We start from the raw sequence: 27,578 nt of genomic DNA on the forward strand, positions 1-27,578 counted from the left end.
GCTATATTTCGTCGTAGTGGACGACAGATGACATCTGTTCAAGTTCGTTTGTTGATCTCTGCACTCAGTTTTTTTTATTACATTCCATGACCACTATAACAGTCGATCAAATGCAGCCACTGCAACATTGAATCTCATGCCTAGACAGGCCGCAACAATAATAATAAAGTCTCTCCCTGTGCGGAATCGCAAAAGGTGTATGAATCCAAGTCGTGGAGGTCTGAGTCGGTCCAGGAGGGTTGCGCAAGTAGTTGACGTGGCTAGTCTGTCTTGTAGCAACACGGACGTCTCTGTGTACGCCCTTGCTGCGGATTTTGGGCTTGGGGTTATTTGTGTGCTTCAGCTGTCTTCGGCTACTATATTTCCTTTCCACGGAGAATGGGCTACTCTTATCGTAAATTCACACTGAAGGTAAGTTTCTCGGGTCAATATACACGCCTGAAAGCACATGAAGTCGAACAATTTCTAAGAGATTAAGTTAAGGTTGACTATGACGATCTTGTTGGCATACACCTATGCATAGTGTGCAGTGAGGTTTATGTGAAGTTAATTAATGGCGCGCTGTGTGACAGGATTCCAAATGACGCTAGGAATGGTCTCAAGTTCTATCATTCAGATGGCAATATTGTTGTGTCTGTAGATCATGCGGGACTTGGACTGCGGAAGTAGAGTGTTTTTCAACTTCCGTTTGAAGTACCTTCTGAGATTGTTATTTCTGCACGCCGCCAATGAGGGAAGGTGATAAGCCATGTGGCTGAGGAGGGATCTGAGTGTAGCACCCACCCAGTCCTCAATGGAGTGAATCAGACCCATATTGAACTGACCAAACAGTTACCATCCTTTTTACGTATTGGTGGGTGCCGCTCCGTTATAATACACTCCTGGAAATTGAAATAAGAACACCGTGAATTTATTGTCCCAGGAAGGGGAAACTTTATTGACACATTCCTGGGGTCAGATACATCACATGATCACACTGACAGAACCACAGGCACATAGACACAGGCAACAGAGCATGCACAATGTCGGCACTAGTACAGTGTATATCCACCTTTCGCAGCAATGCAGGCTGCTATTCTCCCATGGAGACGATCGTAGAGATGCTGGATATAGTCCTGTGGAACGGCTTGCCATGCCATTTCCACCTGGCGCCTCAGTTGGACCAGCGTTCGTGCTGGACGTGCAGACCGCGTGAGACGACGCTTCATCCAGTCCCAAACATGCTCAATGGGGGACAGATCCGGAGATCTTGCTGGCCAGGGTAGTTGACTTACACCTTCTAGAGCACGTTGGGTGGCACGGGATACATGCGGACGTGCATTGTCCTGTTGGAACAGCAAGTTCCCTTGCCGGTCTAGGAATGGTAGAACGATGGGTTCGATGACGGTTTGGATGTACCGTGCACTATTCAGTGTCCCCTCGACGATCACCAGTGGTGTACGGCCAGTGTAGGAGATCGCTCCCCACACCATGATGCCGGGTGTTGGCCCTGTGTGCCTCGGTCGTATGCAGTCGTGATTGTGGCGCTCACCTGCACGGCGCCAAACACGCATACGACCATCATTGGCACCAAGGCAGAAGCGACTCTCATCGCTGAAGACGACACGTCTCCATTCGTCCCTCCATTCACGCCTGTCGCGACACCACTGGAGGCGGGCTGCACGATGTTGGGGTGTGAGCGGAAGACGGCCTAACGGTATGCGGGACCGTAGCCCAGCTTCATGGAGACGGTTGCGAATGGTCCTCGCCGATACCCCAGGAGCAACAGTGTCCCTAATTTGCTGGGAAGTGGCGGTGCGGTCCCCTACGGCACTGCGTAGGATCCTACGGTCTTGGCGTGCATCCGTGCGTCGCTGCGGTCCGGTCCCAGGTCGACGGGCACGTGCACCTTCCGCCGACCACTGGCGACAACATCGATGTACTGTGGAGACCTCACGCCCCACGTGTTGAGCAATTCGGCGGTACGTCCACCCGGCCTCCCGCATGCCCACTATACGCCCTCGCTCAAAGTCCGTCAACTGCACATACGGTTCACGTCCACGCTGTCGCGGCATGCTACCAGTGTTAAAGACTGCGATGGAGCTCCGTATGCCACGGCAAACTGGCTGACACTGACGGCGGCGGTGCACAAATGCTGCGCAGCTAGCGCCATTCGACGGCCAACACCGCGGTTCCTGGTGTGTCCGCTGTGCCGTGCGTGTGATCATTGCTTGTACAGCCCTCTCGCAGTGTCCGGAGCAAGTATGGAGGGTCTGACACACCGGTGTCAATGTGTTCTTTTTTCCATTTCCAGGAGTGTATATGATGGCCAGCCGAGGGCGTGTTCTTTCCACTACAGCGACGAAGCTGCTGTCGGCATACGTTGAAGTTCTCCAGAATGACTCCAGCCCACTATCTGTGCCGCCTCCCACTACTGATCCTTTGCCTTCTACGACTGTCCGTGTAGGAGATGAAGAGGGAACGTCGTCTATGCCTGTGGCCTCTCGTTGTCCGCCTGTGCTGATGGGTGGTGAGGAAGTTCTGGCGGGAGGCGTGGACATTCACTCCATGGTCGGCATAATGCACCCTTCGCACCTAACCATCAGAGCCCGCTGAAGTCTTTAGATACTACAGTGCATATGTGTAAACAACAGTCGCCGAAGAGACGTAAGAAACGTTCGGCTTACTCCGTCAGACACCTACCTGCAACATTCCATGAAAGACTCCAATCCTCTCTGCCAAGACCTTCTCACAGATCCCGTGGTGGAACGTTATGCCTATTTCCTGTCGGATACAGAACAGTCGTCGCAGCCATCAAGCGCCGCGCCTCCCGTCGACGCACAGCAGTCGGGCCATGGCCATTCTTCCTCCAAACCCAGACCATCCCCTCTGGCGCTACCGTGGCTCTGTTGGACGATCCTCGCCTACGAACTGCTGTGTGGTCCAGTGATGTTGAAGATTGACCAACGAACGTCGAAGTAGCTGCGGCAACCCAAGACTCGGTCGCAGGTTCGAATCCTGCCTCGGGCATGGATGTGTGTGATGTCCTTAGGTTAGTTAGGTTTAAGTAGTTCTAAGTTGTAGGGGACTGATGACCTGAGATGTTAAGTCCCATAGTGCTCAGAGCCATTTGAACCAACCCAAGACTGTTAATCGACTGGGGATTTGGATGGTGTTTTACTGTCTATTGAAGAGGAACTTATGGACACTGGTCTTCTTGCTTCAGTGAACATCCCCGTGACTACGGTACCACGGCGGTTTTATGGGAATGGCTCTATAAATGTCAACATGATTGGGATGCAGGTCAAACTTGCTCCACGACATGTTGTGGGCGACAGACACTGATGTTTCCCTCCTGCAAGAAATTCTTCTCCATAAGTTTCTGGCTTTTTATGGATACGATGTCTTTTTTACGCCGTGCGCTGAAGGCGGTAGTGGTATGGCAGTACTCCACTGGTAGGGGATTGTGGTTGGAGATATGGTTTATCTGCTGTTGGCTAGGGACCTCGTGGAGGTCCATGGTGTCAGACACATCAGTGTTTTAAGTCCCCTCTGGCTCTGGAAAGCGACGGGAATGGTAGTGGTTTTATTTGGAAGAGGTCGCGCCTTGTTTGCGGGCCTCTACGACCTCTTTTTTCTTGGTGGCGACTTCAGCTGTGTTGATATCCCGGAAGGATCAATTTCCCCATTATACTCCAAGCCAGGAACTGCAACTGCTGGTGCAGGATTTGAATCTCACTGACATGTGGGAAGGCGTGCAAGGTAATCGATGTGTATATATGTATGTTATGAGCCATCTGGCAAGTCGCTTTGATCGTATCTATGTTTCCCAAGCTCACGGCTTCCACAACTGATGATGACCTGTGGGCTACGGCCTTCTATGACCATATCATGTACATATGCACTAATTCTCTCCAACAGCAAGAGTGTAGCACGGCCGAAGTACGTGGATGCTGAATGTTGTACATCTCCAGGATCCGGAGTGCAGGCAGTTGATAGAAGACGCCTCCCGGCATACCCTTCAGCACTTCGGTGATGACTCGAATCTGCTAAGGTGATACAATATGGTCGCGACAAGATGTATTGACATCAAAATACGTTGGAATTTTATTTCGCACTGCTCCAGGAGCTCTCTGGCCAATCACCGTCCCTTGATAGGTTGAAATTCAGAGGGTAAAGGAGCAGATTATTTCACTTACTTGTCCCCGCTTTGAGGGAGCAGTGATGGGTCCGAGATGTGAGGATTGGGTCTGTGGGGAACTCCCATAAGTGCAGCATGTTTTCAGGGAGAAGCAGCGGTGTCAGGGAGGACTGGTGCAAGCCCTTGACAAACTAGATGGTCGCTAATTGACATCCCAGAAATACGTTGCGAGTGCCTTTCTGGACCACTGTCAACAGTTCTATACGAAAGTGGACTAGGATGCTACAGCAATGGATGAAGTCCTCCAGTCATTGCCTGGTGTTCTTGATGGGGCTGCTGTGCAGATCCTTACGGCTGTGATGATGGGTGGTGACTTTGACGATGCTCGCCTTGAGCGCTAATCACGTCCGTGAGCCACATGGTTTCTCGCTGGAGTTTTGTCACGCTTTCCACATCATTATGGATCACATTGGATTGCTGCCTGCCATGAGCTGATATCCCCTGACGTTACATTCCCTTCTGCCTTTGTAGAAGGACTGATTATTCCGGTGTTCAAGCCGTCTAGAAGGCAGCGGGTTGAGCATTATTGGCCGTTGATCATACTTCATTGTAATTTCAAGATTTTTGGTGCAATAGCGTATACTCCTACTGTTCCTACTTTCGTCTCTCACCTTTTAGAACTAGTTTCGTTCAAGCAGACATACCTCGTACTAGGACTCATACGGCAAGTGCCGTTTACGGCCTAGTGATGAGCGATCACAATCGGTACATGGTGAAGAGATGGCATCTTGAAATCGAATGGCAGTGTGGCGTTCCGTGCACCAGGTCCTCCTTGCCACAGAGGCTCGTGCGACCTGGTACCGGGCTGTCGATGATAAACACTGGCTACATGCCATTTATACAGCAGATTCTCTGCTTTGCTCTCAGTATCATGAACATCGACTGGTGTGTTGGCCTTCTGGAGAGGTGAGACTGTTGCTACGGAAAATACTTACTTTTCTTCTACGTGGTGTTCCCAAAGCTGTGGTGCTGCAGTCACTTCTGTTCCCGGGTGAGACCTTTTTCCCATACACGAAGCCAAACACAGAGATCTAGATCAAAGGACTCTCAGTTCATTATTTGTTTCAAGGTTGCAGCAAGAGCGTCCTTGATTTTTTGGCAGTTTCTCCAGTATCGTCATATCTTTTAATACGCCATTCGAGATATCGTCAATTTTATGCCAATTTTTTGGGCAGTGTTTTCCTGCCTGCTACCAGTAGCTGGGGTGTGCTGCGAATGAGCTGGCGAGTTCCTGTTTGGTGTTTGTTCCGGAAATTGATCCATGTAATAGGGCTATGGAATATTTTTCAAGAAGACGTGCCTGAATTACGCCTTGGGGATCAACGAGAACCTAGTCATCTCTAGTAGGCATGCGATCGGTGCTTTGTTTTGTATCGCCAGGTGCGCGTCTCTACGTTAATTTTGGTTATTTGCTTTTTTGACGATGTTCCCAGATCATGAATGCTAAAAAATTGTTATAATTTAGCAGTATCAATAACTTGTACCTTGTAATTGTTAAAATATTGTAGAAATGATATTTACTTTGCATATTTTTTATTGAACTGTACTCTGTATTGCAACGTCGTTAAAACGGAAAACAAAGAAGAACATGATAAGACGACCGAAAGAAAGAAAAAAACAGAAAGGACAAACGTTGGTTAAGGTGGCCGATCGCTGTAAGCAAGAAATCTGGGTTCGAGTCCTGATCCGGCACAGATTTTCATCTCTCACTAATCATTTGAATAGTTGATGTATGATAGTATTCACAATTTGTCGTATTCACAATCTCCGAATACATTTCTTTAATGGTAATTAAGCCTCTTCCTGTGTGGAAATCACAGAAAGTGTGCGAGTGTAGGACGTGAGCACGGTAAAACTTGCATTAAGCGGGAAATTCGGGGTCTTGTCTCTGTCCGGCAAAAATGTTCCTGTGTCACTAATGCATTTTACAGCTAATGGTGTTAACAATTTGTGAATATATCTCTTAAACATCGCATTCCATGCATTGTGAACTTATACATGCATATTACGAATATGTAGTTTAAGTGTTACAACGCAATAAAGATCTCGTTGAAACGCCTTTTGGGTGCCTTTTGCATGTCATGGATGGTGATAGTTCATTCGTATTCTTGTAATCTCCAAATATGTGGAATAACTATGTTTTCAGTAATGCAGCTGTTCAGGAGCATTTCTTACATGTATCATGTTTTGTAACATTCCCTTTTTCTTTTAACAATTTTACAAAACTTGATCACTACTAGACTTCTATTCCACAATATTTTTCTGTTTTTTTTTTTTTTTGGCCACAAAATACCCATCAACACTTTCGGAATCCTCTAGTTCTTCTAAACCATTTGCTTCTTGTTCGATTTGGTATTGTGACTGTCTTCTTCTAGAGCTTCATGTTCTGATGTATCTGATTCTTCTCTAAACCATTCTTCACACGTTTCAGTGCCCTGAAAGAGAAGACAAATTTCGCTGCCACTGTGGCAGTTTGGCAGTTTGGATGTGTACCAACAACATGATGCCTAACAATACAAAATAATGTCATTAAAAATAAATAAAAATTAAAACTTTAATGAATAATAAATGCAAAAAGAACACAGTAAGTGAAAGGTAACCTACTAAAAGCACTTGCATACGTGGAGAAATGGGTAATACACACTGTACTGTCTTACAGCACATTTATTCACTATCGGTTTCGAACATGAACCATCTTCACTGTGGGAAAATATCTATTGTAACAACTTCACATAACATACACGCTGTTTAACCAGGAAAGAATACGCCATTGCTGACTTCAAAACGTAAGGATACTGAAACCTAACGCTATAATACGGAGCTAACCAAGCATAAAACAACGCTGAAAACATAAAAACTTGCAAGATCAGCAAGTGCACAGCACCACTGCTCAGGAAATGTAAAATGTTACTTGGTAACATGTGTTGTAGGAAACAGTGTAAAAGAAAATATCCTCCCTTGAGTAAAAGTGGCGCAAACTACACATCAGCATGTGTACGTACACTGAAGCGCCAAAGAAACTGGTATAGTATACAGAGATATGTAAAGAGGCAGAACAGGAGCTGCGGTCGGAAACGCCTATGTAAGACAGGAAGTGTCTGGTGCAGTTGTTAGGTTACTACAATGACAGGTAATCAAAATTTAAGTAAGTTAGAACGTGATGTTACAGTCAGTGCAAAGCGATGGGACTGGAGTCTCCGAGGTAGCGATGAAGTGGAGATTTTCCCGTACGACCATTTCATGAGTGTACCGTGAATATCAGGAATCCGGTAAAACTTCAAATCTCCGGCATCGCTGCGGCCGGAAAAAGATCCTGCAAGAACGGGACCAACGATGATTAAAGAGAATCGTTCAACGTGACAGAAGTGCAACCATTCCGCAAATTTCTGCAGATTTCAACGCTGGGTTATCAACAAGCGTCAGAGTGCGGGCCATTCAAACATCATCGATACGGTCTTTCGGAGCCGAAGGTCCATTCGTGTACCCTTGATGGCTGCACGACACAAAGCTTTACGCCTCGTCTGGGCCCGTCAACACCGACATTGGACTGTTAATGACAGGTAACATGTTGCCTGGTCGGACGAGTCTCGTTTTAAATTGTATGGAGCCGATGGCCGTGTACGGGTATGGAGACAACCTCATGAGTCCTGCATGTCAGCAGGGGACTGTTCAAGCTGGTGGCGTGGGGCGTTGCAGTTGGACTGATATGGAACTCCTGATACGTCTAGATACGACTCTGACAGGTGACACGTACGTAAGCATCCGGTCTGATCACCTGCATCAATTCACGTCCATTGTGCATTCCGACGGACTTGGGAAATTACAGTAGGACAATGTGACACGTCCAGAATTGCTACAGAGTGGCTCCAGGAACACTCTTCTGCGTTTAAACACTTCCGATGGCCACCAATCTCCCAAGACATGAACATTGTTGATCCTATCTGGGATGCCTTGCAACGTGCTGTTCAGAAGAGGTCTCCACCCCCTCGTACTCTTACGGATTTATGGACAGCCCTGCAGGATTCATGGTACAGTTCTCTCCAGCATAACTTCAGACCTTAGTCAAGTCCATGCCACTTCATGTTGCGGCACTTCTGTGTGCTCGCGGGCGCCCTACACGGTATTAGGCAGGTTTACCAGTTGCTTTGGGTCTTCAATGTATGGGAATATACGCATATGGACGAGTTTTCTGACGAGACTGTAGATTAGATGGATTTCTCTCAGTCTGTTATGTGTGGAGTGGTATGGCTGATGCCTTTGGCAAAATTGGCGACTAATTCATCAATCTGTACAGAAACAGGGAAGGCTCAAAAATTATAAAACACAGCATACCCCATATTTTCTTTAACAGAGGATGCAGTCGCCTGCAAAGCTCTAGACGTGAAAGCAACTAAACAAAAATTTTTGCGAGTTATGCGGGCTTCTGCGACCACTTGAATTTAGTGTTGTTTTTCAGGGAAGATAGTTTATTCCAAGACACTTAATGAAAGAACTTCCTGAGTTTTTTCTTTTATTTGGATCATTTGTCCGTGACTTGTCACGGCCCTCTCTACTGTACCAATCTCTTTATATCACAGTAGTTGCGTAGCAGTTTTTGCTCTCTACACAGAAGCTGTTCCCATGGTTTAACACAATCACGTCCTATCATCTTGTCCCTTGTTCTAGTCATTGTTTTTCATACATTCCTTTTCTCGCCGACTCTGCAGAGAACCTCATTTTTCATCTCATCACTTCACTCAGTTTTCGGTATTTAAAATGCTTCAGTTCTCTTCCTTTCCAGTTTTCCAAGCAGTAAGTTATAGCGGTGAACAGTATTCGGAAATCATAAGCGGAAATGTTAGCGAGAATGAAAATCTAGGCCAGATCTGGAGGCATGCTAAGATAATGTAATAGAAAGGTGACTGCTCGTGAAAAAGCAGGAAATCAGCATTCACGTCCCATTCCGGTACAAATTTTCGGTTGTCACGACAGAATCATTGAATCATCTTGTCACTGTGTACTGTGCTTAGGAAAACAGTGAACGAGGGCGCTATATCGGCGCTGCCACCGCACCGATCCGTAGTCAGCCGAGTACAGTGAGTCCAGGCTGGCCGCCAGGGAACGCTTAGCTCGCTCCGTAATCTTCAGCACTTGCCGCTAGCCCTACAGCGGCGCTGTGTACGCAAATAGTGGTCGCCATCAAGGGCCACGTCTTAAACATAGCTCACAGCGTTCTTCCACGTCTGCTTAACAGTCGGTGCACGCGAATAACCTGGGTAAAGGCAAGACGAACATCGGAAGACTGCCATCGAAGTCTCGACGAGACAGCGAGTCTATACCTGCGCGATAGCAAAGTCGCGATACGATAAACCGCAATCGCGATAGGCTACAATCCGACCTTTATCAAAGTCGGAAACGTGATGGTACGCATTTCTCCTCCTTACACGAGGCATCACAACAACGATTCACCAGGCAACGCCGGTCAACTGCTGTTTGTGTATGACAAATCGGTTGGAAACTTTCCTCATGTCAGCACGTTGTAGATGTCGCCACCGGCGCCAACCTTTTGTGAATGCTCTGAAAAGATAATCATTTGCGTATCACAGCATCTTCTTCCTGTCGGTTAAATTTCACGTCTGTAGCACGTCATCTTCGTGGTGTAGCAATTTTAATGGTCAGTAGTGTAGAACAAGACAACACCGTTATCAACCTCATGGCGAGAAAAATTGCCGAGGGTGACTCGCACTATCATCACAGAGTATCCATTTCACCGATATAACAGGTGGAACGGAACAAGCAGTTCGCAAGATCCCCATTGGCACTTCAGAAGAAATTTTTGGAGAAATGAGGTGCTTCATTTAAAACTCCAGGCCGCCAGCGCCGAACAAGAACTAAGCACAACGGCCTTCGTGAGCTCCGCAACGATCTTTTCATCGTAATCCTGCAGCTGAAAAGAGCAATGCAGTCGTCATAATGGAACAAGCTGACTATGATGGAAGATCCCATTGATGTTGGAGGAGTAGGCGTACCAGAAACTATCACGGGAACCACTTAGCGAAGAGTGAGGAAGAGGTCAGAGCTTCTCAAGGGATCAGGCACCCTGATCACCTACCCTTTATTTTTTATTATTTATTTATTTATTTTTGAGCCTTGACTGGTTTGATGCGGATTATTCTGTGATGTCTCAATAGATGTCCTACCATCCTGTCCCTTCTTCTTGACAGCGTTTACCATATATTTCTTTCCTCGCTGATTCGGTGGAGAACCTCCTCATTCCTTTACCTTATCAGTCCACCTAATTTTTAACATTCGTCTGTAGCACCACATCTCAAATGCTTCGATTCTCTTCTGTTCCTGTTTTCCCACAGTTCATGTTTCAATAGCATACAATGCTATGTTACAGACGTACATTCTTAGAAATCTTTTCGTCAAATTAAGGACTTTGTTTGATGCTAGTAAACTTCTCTTGGCCAGGAATTTTATGACCAGCCAAAAATTGATAAGAGAGACACACATCTAGAGCCCATCACGAACACCATTGGATCGCCGGCTTTAGACTCTCAAAACGTTTAACCAGCCTCTTTACTTTGCAACTTGTTCACTGTGTGTACTATATCAAGAATTCAACCGATTTTATCAACCGAATTAAACACCTGCGCCTTGGAGATGTGGTGGTCAGCTAAATGTCGCCTCATTGTTCCCAAAGAACGTTATACGTCGGGTGATCCCGTGAAGATGTTACAGACTTCACGGACGATGAAGAAGGATAAATGTATCAACTTGAGGTGAGGGACCCTAGTTCTGAAACGACCGAGTCGAAAGGTATAATCGGAAAATCTACTCTATTCTGCCTTAGCCTTTCGCAGCGCTCAGACTAAGCGCCCCCATTTCCCAATCCTGATGACATACAGAATTCCTGATGAATACTCTCCAATAGAGTCAAATAATTTCCCCTCCTGACGGACTAGTAACGCCGCATGTAACTTGATGTCAGAGAGACCGAAAATCCCAAGTCTGCAATAGAGTACTAATGAGTTCCATTTATTTCCACAAATTTTACAGGCTGCTCCATTTACGCTAGTTGTGGAAAATTGTGTCCCCCAGCGTCAGTGCGGGCATGGCATTGTCGCAAAAAGTTCTGTCATTCCACCACGGTGTTTGAACAGTGTCGTAGCCAGCGAGAATTACTATCGGGAGATGCTTTTCAATCTCGACAGACGTCTTGTACACAAGACTTTTCACATGGCTCCACAATAAGAAATCAAATGGAGTGAGATCAGGTGAATGTGCTGACCACGAAACATTACCTCCAGTTTCCAAATCTTCACTAACCCCCGGTGCAAATTGAGGTGGGGATCCATTGTGTTGGAAGCACACCCGTTGACGAATAACAACTGGGATATGTTCCAGAAATCTTCGCAACAACAGTATCGGTGCATGCATTCCACAGTCAGAACGATTTTCTCTTGTACCTTTCGTCTCCGTCGTTTACGGACCAGTGACTCTTACCTCAAATTGATTCATTTACCTTCCACCCATCATCATACTTTTGGTATGGGGGGAATTTTTTACCCACAGTGACGGGGTAGCGATGGGAAACCAATGAACTCCATTTATACCCTACCTGTATATGGCGTTCTTTGAGAACATCGCCCTGGACACAGCCCCTGCAAAGCCTAGTTGTTTTTATAGTTACGTCGACGACAAAATCGTTGTCTGGTCTCATGGTCGTGGAAAGCTGGGATAATTCTTGAACACATCAACGACATCCACGACAGCATCAACTTCTCGATGGAGGTAGAGACGAATGGTGCCTTGCTGTTTCTTGTCGTCCTCATCAACCGAAAAGCAAGTGTTTGTCTTGGCCACAGTCTGGAAACCCACCCCCCTCGGACCGGTATCTACACGCTACCAGCCACCACCACCTGGCACAGAAACGTTCTTTCTGAGGGCTTGGTGCTTTGAGCGGAAGCCATTTCAGACTCTTAAAACCTGCCGACGAACGAAGCCACTTGCAGAAAGTGTTCTAGGAAAACGACGATATTAACCAACTAATTTCATGTACCATTCCAGCGAAGACTCTTAAGGCCCCCAGGAGGAGACGATAAAGATTGCATTTTGGCGTTCCGTGGCTCAATAACGGGAAAGATTAGCCGGCTGCTAAAGAGGCGTAAAATCATGTCAGTCTTAAGGCCTTCACTAAAAATTCGACAGTTAATCAGACCTGTCATAGGTAACATAGGCCTCAGAACGGTAGGAATACACAAAATGGACACACTGTGAACACTTCTGAAGAGCGCGGTATAAAATATGAGAGTTTTTTCGGCCTACAGTATCCCGAAAAACCAGCGATAGCGGAACGTATTGCGTAAAACGTGCATCGGCAAGTGTTTTTATAACACTATCGCAAAAAGCAATGGAGATAAAAATTTCAGCCAAGACCCTCAATAAAAACGGCGGTTGGTAGCTAAGGACAGTTCGTGATCCGGCCATCGGAAAGCTGAAGCTGGTGCGGCGGCCTTGCAACTAAAACGTTACTTTACATGGAGCCCGAGTGGGCACCAGTGACGTCACATGCAGTAGTGTGGATATATAATGACGACAACAGTAGCCACACGACAATTACCATTTGAGAATGGCCAAGGTGCACCCAGCCGAAGGCACCTGGTTTGAAACAGCTAGACGTGTTGTTCTTGTATGTAGATTCTGTCCAGTCGGCTTGCAGCAACGTCTGACCTGTTCGAAGAGATGCGTTGCTGACAATGTATGTGGGCCCAAATGTCTTTAAACTTTATCTGTCGCATTAAAACGTCGTATTCTTCACAAAATTTGAGCTGTGGTTTCTGACCCCTCTCGTCAGCAACACAATTAAAGGAGCTACCGCATGTAGTTGGTTCACTAAGGTCCACGAATATGGGAGTCTTCTGCTCACTACAAAATTCGCGAAGGGCTTTCTTTGTATTCGACCCAGTAGATGCATAGGTGGATAATTATCACGTGAATGTTGCTGCAACTGGATCCGATTCCTCAGCCCAAATGATACAGATTCCGAGGGGGAAGGGGGCGGGGGGAGGGGTCTGCCTTCATGCCAGTGTATATAATTATATAGTGGACTGACACATCGGCAAGTATATGTGCCCCCCCCCCCCCCCCACATTCTGAAAATCAATATCAGTCACTACATATCATAAAACTATCCACATTGTAATAGCATAGATAGAGAAGCAATGTGATTAACATTAACAGTTGTTGTTGTGGTCGTAAGTCCCGAGACTGGTTTGATGCAGCTTTCCATGCTACCCTATCCTGTGCAAGCTTCTTCATCTCCCAGTACCTACTGCAACCTACATCCTTCTGAATCTGCTTAGTGTATTCATCTCTTGGTCTCCCTCTACGATTTTTACCCCCAACACTGCCCTCCAATACTAAATTGGTGATCCCTTGATGCCTCAGAACATGTCCTACCAACCGATCCCTTCTTCTAGTCAAGTTCTGTCACAAACTCCTCCCCAATTCTGTTCAATACCTCCTAGTTAGTTATGTGAGCTACTCCTCTAATCTTCAGCATTCTTCTGTAGCATCACATTTCGAAAGCTTCTATTCTCTTCTTGTCTAAACTATTTATCGTCCACGTTTCACTTCCATACATGGCTACACTCCATACAAATACTTTCAGAAACGAGTTCCTGACACTTAAATCTATACTCGATGTTAACAAATTTCTCGTCTTCAGGAACGCTTTCCTTGCCATTGCCAGTCTACATTTTATGTCCTCTCTACTTCGACCGTCATCAGTTATTTTTCTCCCCAAATAGCAAAACTCATTTACTACTTTAAGCGTCTCATTTCCTAATCTAATGCCCTCAGCATCACCCGACTTAATTCGACTACATTCCATTATCGTCGTTTTGCTTTTGTTGATGTTCATCGTATGTCCTCCTTTAAAGACACTGTCAAAGTCCTTTGCTGTTCTTGACAGAATTACAATGTCATCGGCAAACCTCAAAGTTTTTATATCTTCTCCATTGACTTTAATACATACGCCAAATTTTTCTTTTGTTTCCTTTACTGCTTGCTCAGTATACAGATTGAATAACATCGGGGAGAGGCTACAACCCTGTCTCACTCCCTTCTCAACCACTGCTTCCCTTTCATGTCCCTCGACTCTTGTAACTACCATCTGGTTTCTGTACAAATTGTAAATAGACTTTCGCTCCCTGTATTTTACCCCTCCCACCTTCAGACTTTGTAAGAGAGTATTCCAGTCAACAATTTCAAAAGCTTTCTCTAAGACTGCAAATGCTAGAAACGTAGGTTTGCCTTTCCTTAATCTATCTTCTAAGATAAGTCGTAGGGTCAGTATTGCCTCACGTGTTCCAATATTTCTACGGAATCCAAACTGATCTTCCCCTGGGTCGGCTTCTACCAGTTTTTCCATTCGTGTGTAAAGAATTCGCGTTAGTATTTTGCAGCTGTGACTTATTAATCTGATAGTTCGGTAATTTTCACATCTGTCGACACGTGCTTTCTTTGGGATGGGAATTACATTTACAGTATCAGGTTAAAAAATTTTTATTGTCTATATCATCCCTTATGTTGAGGCTCTGGGCTCCCATCTTGATGTTCATTTTATTTTGAGCGCCAGTCTCTTCCTCGACTCCAGTTATGTGACCGTTTAGTCTTCTCTTATCTCACAATTTAATCTGAACCTGAAAGTTGGGCCTATTGACATTGAATCTGAATTACGAATGGAATCGACGATATCTTTATCGAAACAACTTACACAAACATCACGACAAAAGTTCAACAGTTTTTCAAGCATATTTACAAATTTCTGCTTTACAATTACAAATGTATCATATTTTACTTCTAAACACTTTTTGAAGAAAGGTTTTCCGTTACAAACCTTTCACTAATAGTTCCGAGGAATCTTAAAAACGTTGCAAAAAGTGTATTTCAGGGAACTGTATTGACACTGAAGACGAGTAAAGGTATTATGTTTGATGAGTTTGGTATTTGTGCTTTTTGTGTTTTACGGTAAATTTAATAGGATTTTTGGCGTACAGCAAGCATTTTGTTTGAGAACCCACGTCGGTTGCCCTATGCATTCGACTATAAAAAATTGTGATGGCAGAGTTTCTATGTAACTTGGGAAACACGCTTTTCTCTTTTCTGCCGCATTCTGACAGCCTCAAAACTACCAGGCGATGACCAACAGGTCGCTTCATTTCTTTGGTCGATGAAGGGTTATTTCGAGGAAACCGGTGTAGTGAAACATGAAACAGTGCTTTTGTGACAGACGGCATACACTAAAAAAGGATCAGAGAGACTGACTTTAGGACATTGTAGCTCGGTGACAACTGTAAGATATTAATGAGGGAAATGCTGTTTTAAAATCTCTTCATCGTTACAAGCTGTGGCTAACCTGACATCGACGAAGACTAAGCAACTATGTACTGATAACGCTGTTTCATACAGCTGAGCGGTATTATGAAATGTCGCCATACGAAACTATTCTTCTTTTATTGCAGATTACATGATGTCTGCATTTCACGGTTATGTACTTGCTGCTGGTTCTCCGTTTGTGGCCTTTTTGCAAAATCTGTCTTCCTTGCGAAGAACCACAGTCGGAAATTGGAGTACGCTAACGGATTAAATCGAATATTCAGTGCTAAGAAGAGAGTGTCGATCCCATTCATTGTATGTTGTCGACACACGGAGAATACGCCACAACTTCTCAGGCACCTCCAGTGGCCAGAGAAGCCCGTTGGAATCTCATCATGTCTGCTGAGAAATCCGTGTCGAATTAGGTAGTAAGACAATGCTATCGCTTTCGGGAGGATGGTGGTTGAAACACAACTCCAACTATCTAGTTTAGTTTCCCTTGGTTTCGATAGATAAATATCTTCGGATAAGGCACAGCCATTTTCTTTGCCAAAATTTCTTCCCTGCGAGTTTGACTATAATGACTGCGGTGTCAACGGGGCATTAAATCTTCACGAATCTGTGAACCTTCTTACTGTATTCCGTAGGGCATACGGAATGATTTCCCAGTAAAAATTAACTGTACTTCACTATCAACAACAAGCCCTGAAAGCAGTCTTTTGTACAAGGGCACCTCTGCTGATCTTTCAGACCAAGAGTTCCAAAATTTATTTAAAAGTTGAAGTGAAAGCTGGGTACGGCCCATAGACGCATAAATAGAGTAACTTGAAGCTTTACTCATATTCAGCAATATAAGGCGCAATACGTTTTCTAGAATAATTTTGTGGACTCATTATTGAAGCCTAGTAATCTAATGGAACGAGTAGGTGTTGTTTTCCCAAAAGCTGTGTCTAACACAAAGATGGCATACATGTAAAATTTCTTCCTTCCATGTGCTCAACTTCCTGGTAAATATTAGCTACTGTTTCAGAAAGTTTTCGTTATTTCTCCAGAATGTTTTCGTTATTTCTCTAGTGAAAGAGAGAAATGTTAGGGCTGGCTTGAGCCGTGAGTGAGAATTATTTTTGAAAATATTTTATTCACAAAAATTTCATGCATAAAAAGGAAAGAAAACACATTGCAGTAAAAAATTTGACATTGTCCGTGGGTTATGAATGGATCATCGCTGATGTACTAAAGGCACATATGACAACACTACTTCTCCGAAAATCGTTTAAACATTGATTTAAGGTACACATCCTGTAAATATCCATAACAATTTAAGAAAAAACACAATTAACCTTAACAGTCATCATCTGATAGGGAATTGACTAAATAGAATAAGTCGTGCAGATGTGGCGAGACAACGATATTAAATCAGTATTAATTTTGGAAATCAGTGAACCAGAACTTTCATTTATGTTTAGTTAAACAGACGTTACATTAACAATAATTGAGATTAATTGAAATTATAACACCAACGTACTCAATAAAATTGGAACAGCAATGGAGCTACGCATTCGCTTAACTCGCACTACTTATGTGCTGTATTTAACAGTATACACAGACTGTAAGCCCTCGCCGCATTTGATATACAGGGCAACCGAACACTGTCTATAGCTTGCAATAACAAAGCCAAGCTGTATTCCAACATATTTAATAAACTATATTACCAGTTACACAGTTCCACAAAAAGTAGCTAAACCCATGGCTCATGCCGGAAAAATTGCACGGCGAAAACACCTCTTATCGCACGAAGTATCGAAAAAACTACTTGGTTTCTCAAGTCAGCTACTGTGCGAGTCAGCACCGATACAAACAAGGAAGGAGAGAAGTTGCGATGTCCGGTGGCAGGAATCCAAAATGATCTGTGTCCTGAGTAACATCAAGCACCGACACGCCGGCCTGGAACGTAACAGCAGAGCAGGCTGTGAGATGACGTCAGCCAATAGTTCGCTGACTAGGACCGCACCACGACAGGAGCGGCCTCAATACGAAGAGAATACCATTAAAATTGCTACACCAAGAAGAAACGCAGATGATAAACGGGTAATCGTTGGACAAATATACACTCCTGGAAATTGAAATAACACCGTGAATTCATTGTCCCAGGAAGGGGAAACTTTATTGACACATTCCTGGGGTCAGATACATCACATGATCACACTGACAGAACCACAGGCACATAGACACAGGCAACAGATCATGCACAATGTCGGCTCTAGTACATTGTATATCCACCTTTCACAGCAATGCAGGCTGCTATTCTCCCATGGAGACGATCGTAGAGATGCTGGATGTAGTCCTGTGGAACGGCTTGCCATGCCATTTCCACCTGGCGCCTCAGTTGGACCAGCGTTCGTGCTGGACGTGCAGACCGCGTGAGACGACGCTTCATCCAGTCCCAAACATGCTCAATGGGGGACAGATCCGGAGATCTTGCTGGCCAGGGTAGTTGACTTACACCTTCTAGAGCACGTTGGGTGGCACGGGATACATGCGGACGTGCATTGTCCTGTTGGAACAGCAAGTTCCCTTGCCGGTCTAGGAATGGTAGAACGATGGGTTCGATGACGGTTTGGATGTACCGTGCACTATTCAGTGTCCCCTCGACGATCACCAGTGGTGTACGGCCAGTGTAGGAGATCGCTCCCCACACCATGATGCCGGGTGTTGGCCCTGTGTACCTCGGTCGTATGCAGTCCTGATTGTGGCGCTCACCTGCACGGCGCCAAACACGCATACGACCATCATTGGCACCAAGGCAGAAGCGACTCTCATCGCTGGAGACGACACGTCTCCATTCGTCCCTCCATTCACGCCTGTCGCGACACCACTGGAGGCGGGCTGCACGATGTTGGGGCGTGAGCGGAAGACGGCCTAACGGTGTGCGGGACCGTAGCCCAGCTTCATGGAGACGGTTGCGAATGGTCCTCGCCGATACCCCAGGAGCAACAGTGTCCCTAATTTGCTGGGAAGTGGCGGTGCGGTCCCCTACGGCACTGCGTAGGATCCTACGGTCTTGGCGTGCATCGGTGCGTCGCTGCGGTCCGGTCCCAGGTCGACGGGCACGTGCACCTTCCGCCGACCACTGGCGACAACATCGATGTACTGTGGAGACCTCACGCCCCACGTGTTGAGCAATTCGGCGGTACGTCCACCCGGCCTCCCGCATGCCCACTATACGCCCTCGCTCAAAGTCCGTCAACTGCACATACGGTTCACGTCCACGCTGTCGCGGCATGCTACCTGTGGTGTCACTGCCAGACACCACACTTGCTAGGTGGTAGCTTAAATCGGCCGCGGTCCATTAGTACATGTCGGACCCGCGTGTCGCCACCACACGGCAGGTCTCGAGAGACGTACGAGAACTCGCCCCAGTTGTACGGCGACGTTGCTAGCGACTATACTGACGAAGCCTTTGCTCTCATTTGCCGAGAGACAGTTAGAATAGCCTTCAGCTAAGTTAATGGCTACGACTTAGCAAGGCGCCAATTGTCACAGTGCATGTATCTTACGAGTCTCAATTGTATAGTCAAGAGAGATGTATCACAAGGATTGATTAAAAGTTAAGTATATTCCAAAGATACGTATTTTCTTTATAGTATTCAATACGTATCCTGTTCCAGACTGGACGCCAGTCGGCGTGTGTGTACGCGTGCCTTTCGGCTTCCTCCTCAGTGTGGCGTGACTAGCTTGTTACGCCACAACACTACCAGTGTTAAAGACTGCGATGGAGCTCAGTATGACACGGCAAACTGGCTGACACTGACGGCGGCGGTGCACAAATGCTGCGCAGCTAGCGCCATTCGACGGCCAACACCGCGGTTCCTGGTGTGTCCGCTGTGCCGTGCGTGTGATCATTGCTTGTACAGCCCTCTCGCAGTGTCCGGAGCAAGTATGGTGGGTCTGACACACCGGTGTCAATGTGTTCTTTTTTCCATTTCCAGGAGTGTATTATACTAGAACTGACATGTGATTACATTACACGCAATCTGGGTGCATAGATCCTGAGAAATCAGTACCCAGAACCAACTAACTCTGGCCGTAATAACGGTCTTGATACGACTGGGCATTGAGTCAGAGCTTGGATGGCGTGTACAGGTACAGCTGCCCATGCAGCTTCAACACGATACCACAGTTCATCAAGAGTAGTGACTGGCGTATTGTGACGAGCTAGTTACTCGGCCACCATTGACCAGACGTTTTCAGTTGGTGATTGGTGAGAGATCTGGAGAATGTGCTTGCCAGGGCAGCAGTCGAACATTTTCTGTATCCAGAAAGGCCCGTACAGGACCTGCAACATGCGGTCGTGCATTATACTGCTGAAATGTAGGGTTTCGCAGGGATCGAATGAAGGGTAGAGCTACGGGGCGTAACACATCTGAAGTGTAACGTCCACTGTTCAAAGTGCCGTCAGTGCGAACAAGAGGTGACCGAGACGTGTAACCAATGGCATCCCATACCATCACGCCGGGTGATACGCCAGTATGGCGATGACGAATACACGCTTCCAATGTGCCCACCGCGATGTCGCCAAACACGGATGCGACCATCATGATGCTGTAAACAGAACCTGGATTCATCCGAAAAAAGTGACGTTTTGCCATTCGTGGACCCAGGTCCGTCGTTGAGTACTCCATCGCAAGCGCTCCTGTCTGTGATGCAGCGTCAAGGGAACCGCAGCCATGGCCTCCGAGCTGATGGTCCATGCTGCTGCAAACGACGTCGAACTGTTCGTGCAGATGGTTGTTGTCTTGCAAACGTCCCCATCTGCTGACTCAGGAATCGAGACATGGCTGCACGATCCGTTACAGCCATGCGGATAAATGCCTGTCATCTCGACTGCTAGTGATACGAGACCGTTGGGATCCAGCATGGCGTTCTGTATTACCCTCCTGAACCCATCGATTTCATATTCTGCTAACAGTCATTGGAACTCGACTAACGCGAGCAACAATGTCGCGATACGATAAACCGCAATCGCGACAGACTACAATCCGACCTTTATCAAAGTCGGAAACGTGATGGTACGCATTTCTCCTCCTTACACAAGGCATCACAACAACGTTTAACCAGACAACGCCGGTCAACTGCTGTTTGTGTATGAGAAATCGGTTGGAAACTTTCCTCATGTCAGCACGTTGTAGGTGTCGCCACCGGCGCCAGCCTTGTGTGAATGCTCTGAAAAGCTAATCATTTGCATATCACAGCATCTTCTTCCTGTCAGTTGAATTTCGCGTCTGTAGCACGTCATCTTCGTGGTGTAGCAATTTTAACGGCCAGTAGGGTATAAGCGCCGCTCCTGCCAGCCTCGGCCGCACTAGAAGAGCCACACTAGAAGACGAGCCGTGGCTTGTGATCTGTATTAATTGCTTGCATGGAAATTATATATGTCGAAGGACACTGATTATTTGACCTCTCCCTCCTTGGTTCCCCCCCCCCCCTTTTCGTTTTTTCTTCTCCTCCCTCCTTGTTTTTTCCCCCTCCTCCAGGTCCCCCCCCCCCCATCTGCCTTTGGCTCGGGAGTGCCATATTTGTGTCGCCATTTTCGTGCAGTGTTTTACAGTGTGTGTTTTTCCAGTGAGTGTTCCGTGTTGTGTCTTTTGGGAAGTGTAGCGAACAGCCATCATACTGTCGCTGGCTGTGATTTTTTATCTCTTGCGAACAGAAACCAGACTGTCGGCATGTTTTTTAATTGTGTGTCTACTATGTTACTTGTCTGATTGTTGTGTTTTTTATCAACATTGCCAACCCCTTTTGCTTTCTGTTTCAACTTTCCGCATTTTTACGCCATTTTACACTTTAAGTCACCATTTTATCGCCTGTTTTTCCTTGTTTCTTTCTTCTTCCTTTTTTTTAAAAAAAGTCTGCAGGCTGTAGAGCAGCGTACTAAGCTGCTGCCAGCCCGCCCCCTTCGGGGGGAATTGAAAATCAATAAAGAAAAAAAAAAGATTATTTGCATGTCGCCTATTGCTTGCGACGTCTCTTTGTAAAAAGGCAAAGTTAAGTATTGTCAATTCAGTTCACTGTAACAAACTCCATTAATAAGATTTGCTTAAATGTTGTCTAGTTATCCGGGAAAACAGCTTCCTAGGTATCTTATATTACACGAGTGTGCAGGATCCCACGATCTGTACATTAAGCTTTCTAATTAATAGGACACTTTATTTCTAGAAAGAAAAGGAACACAACATGATTTCTGTGCCTCCTATGTGCAAGTATTTTTATGCACTATACGTCGCAGAATATAGGCTAAGTGTCGTCTTCTTCTTATTCATTACTGTTGCTCTCGAAGCCCGCGACCGAACTGGGGCCGACCAAAGACGGGCGGCTGGTTAAGTCAGCGTTGACAGGGGAACGTAAGTCTATGCCCGTGTGGGTCAGCGATTTCTTGATGCCGTTTCGCGGCGTTCCGCTGGTGGGTGTGCAGTCCACGCTTTAGGAATGCACATTTCTCTCCCCAAAATGGCCGCACTGTTGTTGTGTTGCTAGTCGTCTTACGACTACGGGGAGTTATGGGCGGGGGGGGGGGGGGGGGGGAGTGGAGCAGGCAATAAGGTGAGTGGCGTGAGCCCCCGGCCGCGCCCCCGATATCCATCCTGCTCTCTGAGGGGAACATCGCTCGAATAACCCTGAAGGGGCGCCCACCCTCTTCCTGAGCCGGTCGACGAGAAACGGAGAGGGCGGCGATGACGAGGGCGGCGATGACGACGGCGGCGGCGACGACAGTGACGGGTCCACGGCGGGATCCGGGAAGTTGTGCTGCTGCGGCCGCGAAGGTGGTAAGTCCAGTTCCATCGGCTCCACAGGAGGCACCGAAGAGTACTCCGCGGCCGCAAGATACCGGTCGGATGCGAATCTGGGGACAGAAAATCAGCGGCAGGCTCTCGCAATCGACAAGCACGGATCTGGTTCTGTTGGCGGCGCAACAACCCAGCAGCACCTTGACCTAAATACATGCAAGCGCCCAAATTTTGAGGAATCGTTGCTCTCTCACAGTGGCTGGTGCGACCGAATAGAATCATTAGGCGCAATGCGATACTCGAGGAGTGTGGGAGGCGTCATGCGATGCGGTGGGTGCAGCAACTGGAGCAGCATGCGGAGGCGCCGGCCAAGTAGAAGCTCTGCCTGTGACGGACAGTCGCGGGGCTGGGAGCGGTATGTTGTGAGGAAGAGCAGCAGCGCTTGCTCCCGTGTGTGGGAGGTACGTTCATCTGTTGCTTGAAAGTATGCACAAATCTTTCAGCTTATCCGTTCGACTTAGGATGAAACGAGGCTCTGGTAAGGTGAGTGATATGACTGACTGTACAAAACTGTTCAAAGTCCTGAGCCGTAAGCTGTGGTGCACTGTCTGTAACCAACATGTCAGGCAGACCTTCCAAGCAAAAAATAGATGACAAAGCCTGAATGGTACTACGCGACGTAGTCGAATTCATGGGCACTGCAAACGCTTATTTGCTTAAAGAGTCCACAACAATTAGCCAGCGAGTTTTCCAAAAGGGACCAGCAAACTCAATATGTACTTGTTGCCACGATGGAGGCCTTAGCCAAGCTGAAAACGTTTGCGAGCCCGCATCTCGTGGTCGTGCGGTAGCGTTCTCGCTTCCCACGCCCGGGGTCCCGGGTTCGATTCCTGGCGGGGTCAGGGATTTTCTCTGCCTCGTGATGGCTGGGTGTTGTGTGCTGTCCTTAGGTTAGTTAGGTTTAAGTAGTTCTAAGTTCTAGGGGACTGATGACCATAGATGTTAAGTCCCATAGTGCTCAGAGCCATTTGAACCATTTGAACGTTTGCGACGGGGCTGATCGAATTTCACCACTAGCGCGACACTGTGACGTCATCTGTTCAATGTGGCCGTCCATACCCTGACAAGTAGCGTGTCGACGCTCTATCTGTTTTGTGCGTGCAGTTCCTCAATGTCCTCTGTAGAGCAATCGCTGAAACCTGTTAGTCAAGGGAAGGCAGGATTCGGTTACGATTGTGGACGGGGCCGTAGTCAGTTACTATTGGTTACCTTTTACAGTTACACACATTTATTTTTAAAACAGTAATTCCAGACTCAACAATAAATAAAAATACCACGCATTATTAATGAAGGAACAAACAACTGTGTAAATAATAGTGCTTTCAGTGCGTTACAATTTAGCAAATCACCATAAAATACAGATAATGTAAAAAAAAAAAAATTCAGGCCACTGTGATCACAGCTGGAGGCCTTACATGCTAAGAATGGCAATAAATTAAGAATGTTTAAGGACTCGCTGCAGTTACAACTTACAGGTACTGCAATATTAAAAAGAAAGTGGCCACAAACACAGCAGAAGGTATCAGACGCGAGGAATGGCAGTACATAAGGTTTTAAGGCTTGCTGCTAAAATACACATGTCGAACCATTTTTTTCAAAGCAAATGACCACAATCACGGTGAAGGCCTTACTTGCCAGGAACGGCAGTTACATAAAAAATTTAGAAACCTGCTGTAAAACAGCAAACACAAGCAAAGGTTAATTAAAAGAAACGAGCAACTGACCACCAAACAGGTGAAATAAGATGATGGTAACCTTGTAACACAAGCCTTACACTGCTAGATTTATTCCAGAAGGCGACCGGAACTATTAACTAGACATACATAACCTTTAAGGTAGGCATTACAAGGTATGGTAATAAATAATACAATGATAAAACACAAGGACCAGTCACAAACGATGCTCCAGGAATCGACATCTGAGAACGTCCGGTGACAAACACTTTCGCGAGCGATGAGATAGGCAACCAAGAGTTGCATTCACTTCACAAGATGGTAACCCAGACTAGTGGCTGTCTAACGAATGACTAATGATAATCTTGCTGAGGCTACCTGGCGTCCAATAAACCAAATGCAAGACTGGAACGACACGCCAAAGCCGGATCCGGCGGACTGCACTACGCCCCCAGAGTACTGTGTTTAGAGCGCCCGGAAGGAGAAAGGAATCACTACCACCAGAGAAGAAGAATCACAAACGGCCTACAATGAAGAAAGATGTCAAAACTAGACGCCTTGCCGGACAGCAGCGGCAAGGCGAGGAATGGTACACTACCGTTAGCGGCTACCAGGCAGGAAAAATACCGCTGGTTGAACTTAACAAATTGTAAAAAGCTGAACTCAGTAAATAGTAATAACAAGTCGAGGAAACCTAATCAGGTCCGCCTTCGCCAACCAATCCACTCGCTGCTCTTTGCCTCGACGACACTATGAGCAGCAACACGAACCCAAGTCACTGGAGAATCGCGAGAAGTCACAATGGTGGAGGTTTCTCTACTTGAATTGAAATGCAGTCATCTGAAATCCTGCAGGATCTGGTTTACGACGAGGTCGTGCACCCTCGTGACCACAGCCCTTCCATCTGGCAGTCCATGCACGCCGCCAGCGGTCCCGGCGTGTTATCGCATTGCGCGGACCTGACTCCACCTGAGTCCCCAACCAAACTGCCACACTCACACGACACGGAAAAAAACGACGTCGCCCCAAAAATAGGGCAACAGTTACTACATATCGATAACCGCCGCTGCTGCCACTAGCGAACAGGCAACGCTTGCAAAACGAGCGGCCCAAGTCAAGAGCAGAAGAAGACAAACAACCGCAACCATGCCAACTAAAGGATACGGTCTGGCCTCCAACACAGTGCGGAAACCTACAAACAGCACCAACGCCAGCCACAGCACGGCTCTACCTTAACACATCTTTTTGCAACACTGTTTGTTTTTGTTTTAGGGCACAAAGTAAAAAGACAGTGTCCAATACGCAACTTAGTTACATTGAGAGGGCCGTCCAAGCTGCTCGTGGAGGCTTAGTAACCGGGAGCTTGTTCCCATCAAGGAAGGACCAATGGTGACGCCAAAGTGTCATTACCTGCTGACAGATGGCAACACAGAGATCATCGGAGGGAGTGTAAGAAGTAGCGGGCTGAGGTGCGAGAACTGGCTGCCTTGGCAACAGCGTCAGCAGCCTAGTTTCCTGTCAGACCGACGTGACCAGGAACCCACATAAACTTCACAGTGGCTCCATCAAGAGTGAGCAAGTGAGAGCTTTCCTGGGCCCGTTGCAATAAGGGATGGACGGTGTGCAGCACACACTGGCTTTGAAGGGCGCGAAGAGAGTCTGAGCAGATGACGCAATTGCAGAATCTACTGCGTGGCCTGATACACGGCGAAGAGCTCTGCTGTAAGTATTGAGCAGTGTTCCGGTAGGCGATACAGAAAAACGTCGGCGCCAATGACGACACTCGACATCGAGAGCCATCATTGTACACCAAGGTACTATCGCGAAGTTCCATGCGAAAGTCGTGAAACTGAAGGTGATAGAGCGACGCTGGAGTAGTGTCCTTAGGAAGCGAATGAAGGCCAAGGTGAACACGGGACGCCGCACGAAGCCAAGGTAGGGAAGGGTTCACACACACCGGGAAAGTTGCGAATAAGGACACGCGACTGGCCACTGTCATTTTGCAGTAAAATCCCACCGTACTGGACGGAGAGGCTAGGCTGATGAGCTATATATTCGTGCGCAAAAGAATTCGGAATGTTTTTCTCTGGACTAGGCCAAACAGTAAGGATGTAGTGCAACGAAAGGTTCAAGTCAAGGTCTGATTCAGTGGCCTGAGCAATTTTCCTATAGCGCAATGGAAAAGTCTGTAAAGTTCAGTATCCTGATCATCGATCTTACAACAAGATGCGGCGGTAGCACCGAATTCAGAATCAGGACCAACAGGAAGGCGAGGAAGGTCGCCAGCATTTGCATGCTTGGACGTGGGCCTATACAATATTTCGTACTGATGCCATGGCAATAACAAAGCCCGACGTTGCAGCTTCTGAGTTGTGCTTGACGGAACAGGATGGCGAGCTCATTACGGGTGAGTCTTGAAGTTTCTGCTGGAGCGCTTCTGTCATTCTTCATAAATGTACCTTTCACATATAGGAAACTGCTGCTTCGAATTGTTAATTCATTTTGACACTGAATCAGTATTCGTATCTTGTCGTTATTACTGAACACCGTCGGTGCAAATGGTTTGTGAGATACATATTCCTGGTATGTGACTCGCTTATCATAATGAACTGGTACTATTATTTCGAGCAACGCTATTGTGAGGTTTCAGTCTGACCAACTTGAGGAAATCTTTAATTCTGGTGTGTTATCTCCTTGTCCTTCCACTGCAGAGGAGCTTGCTGGGTGATATGTGAAGTTCAAGAATGGTTCAAATGGCTCTGAGCACTATGGGACTTAACTGCTGAGGTCATCAGTCCCCTAGAACTTAGAACTACTTAAACCTAACTAACCTAAGGACATCACACACATCCATGCCCGAGGCAGGATTCGAACCTGCGACCGTAGCGGTTCCAGACTGTAGCGCCTAGAACCGCTCGGCCACTCCGACCGGCGTTATGTGAGTTGTTTTTATGTCTCAATCCCATGGTTGTGCTGTTTCAGATGAAGATATTCCATGGATTTCCTCTTCTCTAAAATCGACCAGCTTCCCATCCTGGTCAACAATGTTCAACTTGAGATGATCTAATGCCTGAATGATCAATGAGAGATATATTGGACTACTGGGAACCTCATCTGGTCCCACTGTAGGAAAGAATCTGCAGATTATATGTATTAATCGGTCGTTGATGTAAGAATTCGTAGCAATTTTACACTCGACACGGATCGTACTAACAGGAAGAATATCTACAGGTTGATCTGACTCGTGAATTGTCTCAGTATTAATAGTTAAAACTTGGCTTCTCGAGAAATTGCTATTGAACCTTCCTGGCTAAAGTCTATCGTATGTCTAGTCGTATTTATCTCTACGTTTACAAGTAAGCCAAAGGCTTTTACAGATCGTTTTGCAATGGTATTTCGATCGTCACTGTAATACGATCCAGGAGGAATCTTCACAACCTTGCTACCTCCAAGGTAAAGTTTATCGTTCGCTTCGGTGGTGCTTGGAATGCTGTACAGTGCGACACTCCATTCATC

The sequence above is a fragment of the Schistocerca nitens genome, chromosome 7, assembly GCF_023898315.1.
Source record: "Schistocerca nitens isolate TAMUIC-IGC-003100 chromosome 7, iqSchNite1.1, whole genome shotgun sequence".
Classification (NCBI taxonomy): Eukaryota; Metazoa; Arthropoda; class Insecta; order Orthoptera; family Acrididae; genus Schistocerca; species Schistocerca nitens.